General features: G+C 30.0%; 1 pseudogene; it reads right to left on the bottom strand.

Annotated features, from left to right (window-relative positions):
- Positions 1–1,967: 1,967 nt before the first annotated feature.
- On the bottom strand, positions 1,968–3,002 carry LOC145121986 (protein FAR1-RELATED SEQUENCE 5 pseudogene; annotated as a pseudogene).
- Between the last annotated feature and the right edge of the window lie 2,797 nt (positions 3,003–5,799).

The raw sequence follows: 5,799 nt of genomic DNA, 5'->3' as shown, positions 1-5,799 counted from the left end.
CCCACAATAGCATCATAATTTCGTTTTTCACCCACAATAACATCATAATTTCGTTTTTAACCCAAAATAGCATCATATTTTTGTTTTTAACCCACATTTGCATCATATTTTCGTTTTTAACCCACAATAGAATCATAATTTCGTTCTTAACCCTCAATAGCATCATATTTTCTTTTTTCACCCACAATAGCATCATAATTTTGTTTATTACCCACATAGCATCATAATTTCGTTTTTAACCCACAATAGCATCATAATTTCGTTTTTAACCCACAATAGCATCATAATTTCATTTTTCACCCACAACAGCATCATAATTTCGTTTTTAACCCACAATAGCATCATATTTTCGTTTTTAACCCACATTTGCATCATATTTTCGTTTTTAACCCACAATAGAATCATAATTTCGTTTTTAATCCTCAATAGCATCATATTTTCGTTTTTCACCCACAATAGCATCATAATTTTGTTTTTCACCCACATAGTATCATAATTTCGTTTTTAACCCTCAATAGCATCATATTTTTGTTTTTCACCCACAATAGCATCATTTTTTCATTTTTCACCCACAGTGTCAACCTAATTTCAGTTTTGACACGTATATTCAATTTTGACCCATTATGATCACGTACTTTTAGTTTTTACACACAATCGCATTGTTTTTTTAGTTTTAACCAATTATGGCAGCCTAATTTAAGTTTTGACATGTATTTTCAGTTTTAACCCATTATGATCACATATTTTCAGTTTTTACACATAATAGCATCGTTTTTTAGTTTTAACCCATTATGGCAGCCTAATTTTCAGTTTTGAGCCATTATTGACATGTAATTGAACAAAAAACATAATGTGAAGATAAACTATCCAGATTTTTCTTAAATCAACTTTAACCCAAAATGACAACATACTTTTGTTTTTAACCCACAATTGTAGCAAAGTTATATTTTTAACCCAAAATGACATCCTGCTTTCATTTGAAACATATAAGAACAACCAACATTCAATTTAAACACAAAAACCATAAATAATCAACAAATTTCATTTGAAACTTACAAAAAAATGTTAAGAAACATAAAACATTTCCAGATTATTCATACATTGTTAACCAAAAAAGAATGTCAAAAATGCCAAGAAGCATATCAAATTTTCCTTTGCTCACAAAAACAACACATCTTATCATTATGTCTCTTCCAATGATTCATCTGCCTGATACATGTAAAAAAATATTGTTAATATAATTATTAGAGTTCTAAATCATGAAAATTAAATTAATATTAAAAGTACCTTTCTTTTGGAACAACTAGTAGCGCAATGACCCAATCCTTGACAGTAAGAGCATGTACGTTTTTTGGGGGCTTCTAAAGAAGACCTGATTCTACTAGCAATTTTAGGACGCCCTTTTGTAGTAGATGGACCAAGAGGATCACAGACAGATAACTGTGGCATCATATCTATTTGCGAAACTCATATACAAGAACCTTGAGATGCATTCTCCAAAGACATAGATTTCTTTTGATTTGTTTGATCATCTAAAAGACTTATCAATAGTGTATTGACTTTTTGTATCTCTGAAGGGGGTCTCTTGCTTGTTCAATTAGTTTAGTAAAATTTGAACGGACACACCATAGTGTGTAGGCACTAACTCCATTTTTATTATTCATTTCTCCGAGTCCAATACTAGCACTACCCAGTTTGTACCTAGCATTAAGGGTCCATCGTGGTAAAATATAGTGACTCGGGAGTTCTTTAACATGTTTATTCTTCATCGCGTATAGGCTATGTTTGCATAAAATCCCATTTGTCTCATACTTAGCACAGGAACATGTGACGCTGACTTGATCCAAAGAACGAAAGGTAACAACGCGTCAATATTTTTTATCAACATCCAATTGCCCAACTCGGTATGTGCTTTCTTCTGTAGTTTTTCCTATAGTCTCATGAGTCAAATTTGTAATTTCGGTCCATTATTTTTTGAAAGTATCAAACATCTTTCTAGTATAACATTGACCTGCTTTTGCTTCGATTGGATGCACTGAAGAAAGAACCGGCCTTGAGTTCATAGTGTTGAACTCTTCATCTTCTTCGGCAGCCCTTCGAGACTCAACTGATTTGTCGTATTGTACAACAAAATCATTCAACATGGTCCTCGAATTAACAAATCCATAAAAAAATGAGTTGATACTCTCACTTCGTCCGGTTGTTGTCATACCAGCAAAGAAAGTATCCTTCAAGAAGGGTTTATCCCAATGTATACGTTGGTTATACATGTCACTAATCCAACTATTGCTTTCCAGTTCATACTTACTACACATAACTTCCCATGTTGCTTCAAATTGTTCAATGGTGTCACTATTTACCCATTGTTTGTGCGTTTCTTGAAAATCACTGTAATGGGAAACATACGATCGAAGGTGCTCAGTTTCATGCTTCATGATATGCCATGAACAAAAACGATGTCGAGTCTTCGGAAACACTTTTTTTATTGCATTTCCCATTGCTTTGTCTTGATCTGTTATAATTTCCTTCGGATACTTGTTAAACATACATTTGAGGAAATGTTCAAATAACCATTCGAATGTCTGTTCCTTTTCATTTTCAAACAATGCTCCACCAAAAAGTATAGACTGCCCATGATGATTCACCCCAGTAAATGGAGCAAAAGGCATCTTGAACTTGTTAGTCATATAAGTGACATCAAACACAACATCTCTGAATTTTGTATAAGCATCTCTTGATCTACCATCAGCCCAAAAGATATTTCTAGGATACCCATCATCAGACAAATCCACAACAAAATACCGGTCACTATCAACTAATGTTTTATCTTGAAAATGTTTTATAAGTCCATAAAACTCCTTTCCTTTATGTTGTTTTCGTTGCTCAGATAAGACATCGGCACATTTCTTTGAAGTAACATCAGCTACATTTGAGGTTTTCATTGTATTAATAGCCTTTTTAATCCGAGAAGGTTTCAACCCTGCTTGACCAAATTGCACCATAAGAGATTTACCTTCTATTGAACGGGGAAAATGCTATGAGATCGATGCTTCATCACCTTCGTAGGGGTCATGGTCAAGTCATGATTGTGTGTGTCATTAAACGAGTCCACCAACCATTTCCCATCCTCCCGTCTTGTTATTCGAAGCTTTTCTTGACATCCGGTTCTAACATCTCTACGACGTTTTTTCTCATTTTCACTTGAATCATTTTTGTCCATCCTTTTGAAACCTTCTTTGTTGCATACATATATCTTTCGAAAAGGCTCATTTGTTTTAGGATTTTTAATTGTGTCATCTCTACGTATACCAAAGCCATGTAAAAAAGAATAATCATTATTAAATGTATAGGCATCATCGGGTGTATAAAAAACCTTTCCCAATATACTTTCATCGTTAACTTCATCTTCGTCAAATTCAACGTTCACACCGATACTATTTAGTTTTTCACATTCATATGTTGCTTCCACGTAATCATTTGTGTCAATATCTTCGGTTATATATGGTTCTATAGCTTGATTAGTTGCTTCGGCTTCACTCATTATGGCCTGCAATAGACAACGATGCATATTTCCAAATAAAAGATTAACACCAAATTGTTTTATATTGAATATAATGGAAACATTATACATAAAAAAAGACACAATAACAGCCAATGACAATGTCTAAAAACAACAATGTCACTTTTAAATCCCGAAACAAATAAAGATTCATCAGGTAATAAAGAACATCCTAAACAATAATCTCGAATATTAAATTCTGAAAAAACTTTAATAATCATATCAATTCGTTTGTTGCTTTTTATCTTCAATTATTCATTGCTTCCAATAAGTTTGATCTAGTTCATCCAAGTTAACCCAAAACAGAGACTTGAGGAGGCACCATGAAGTTAACTCTTTAATAATCATATCAATTTGTTTGTTGCTTTTTATCTTCAATTATTCATAACCAACCAAACTGTTTTTAGCATATGTCTTCAGCCAAAAAAAAGATGCAACATTACAGACCGCACTCAGGAAAAAAAACAGGGGATGATTTCGATTCCTTGTGAATTGCAACTAATTCCAATTGATAATAAAAAATAAAAATTTACTAATCAAATACACAAAACAAACTACACAGTTGCAGGCTACGAGCTTACTTGAAAGTGGTCTGAACGAAAAAAAAGGGGATGATTTCGATTCCTTGTGAATTGCAATTTTTTTGATTTCGGTTCTTTGTGAATTGCAGTTTTTTTTGAACTCCCTGAATTTCGATTCCAGTATTTGTCAATGCGTTTTAAGATAATTCCGATTTCTTGATGATGGAATGATTTGAATAGGAATGTGATCACGGTTAAGGAAACTACGTACTTTTTTTTATTTAGCAAATTTATCCACTAATCAAAACTACGTACTTTTAAGTAATGGGTATCTAATCTTATATTCCCTTAAGGGTATATTCACTTTTCCCGTATATATATATATATATATATATATATATATATATATATATATATATATATATATATATATATATATATATATATATATATATATATAAACATGATTGGGTGAGGACTCATTTTAAAGTAAGGACTCGTGAGGACACCTTAAAAAATCGAAAAAAAATCTAAAAAAAATACAAATCATAAAATCGAGCATAGATCTATGTCCGGAAGAAAAAAATTGAAAAAAAAAATTGGATCATTAAAATTGAATCATGGATCATAATGATGCAAAATAAAAAATTAAAATTGAATCATGGATCAATTTTAATGATGCAAAAAAAAATTCCAATTATTTTTTCTCCTGGACATAGATCTATGCTCGATTTTATGATCTGTATTTTTTTAGATATTTTTTTAATTTTTTTAAGGTGTCCTCACGAGTCCTCACTTTAAAATGAATCCTCACAGGAACCGGACCCTATATATACGTGTGTGTATATATATATATATATATATATATATATATATATATATATATATATATATATATATATATATATATATATATATATATATATATTACGAATCAAATAAAAAAGTGTTGTAAATAATTGGTGGTGTTGTAAATAATTGGTGGATGACATAATAATTGGTGCATGGTAAATTTGTCAACATTTCTAACTAGTTACAATTATATGTTAGTAAAATTTGTAGTATAAATACCCCTCCATTGTAAAGAATGAGACACACCAAAAGTTATAAGAGATATAACTTTCATATTCTCTCTAAATATTCTTTCTTCTCAATTAAAGTTCTTATCAAAGTTTACTAGTTTGGTTTGATTTATAGTTACATTAATTACGCTTAATTCATAACACGTTATCAGCACGAAAGCTCTAATCAAGGTTATTAAACAAGTTGAAAATCACATCTATCTTAATCAAGGTATGTATTACTTAGTAAAAACACTATTAATTATAAAAACCTCAATCATATTAAAATAATAATAATACTAATGAATTAATGAAACTTATACATTATGGACATTATGGACTACTAACAATTTTTATTTCTTATACTAACATTTCTTTATGTATTCTAATTTTTATACTAACATTTACATTATGTAACTAATTTTTATTTATGCAAACTAACATTTACATTATGCAACTAACTTTTATTTATGCATACTAACATTTATATTATGCTACTAACTTTTATTTGTGCATACTAACATTTAAATTATATTTATTTATACATGTCAATGTTTATTTATATTTTAGATACTCTTCATAATTTTATTTAAACATTTACTAATATTTATTTATGTTTCTAATTAATAAAGTTATGTATTAGTTATAAGTCTTATTA

The sequence above is a fragment of the Lactuca virosa genome, chromosome 6 (genome assembly GCF_052849685.1).
Source record: "Lactuca virosa cultivar CGN04683 chromosome 6, Lactuca_virosa_CGN04683_v6, whole genome shotgun sequence".
Taxonomy (NCBI): Eukaryota; Viridiplantae; Streptophyta; class Magnoliopsida; order Asterales; family Asteraceae; genus Lactuca; species Lactuca virosa.
This window is presented reverse-complemented; position numbering and strand designations above follow the sequence as displayed.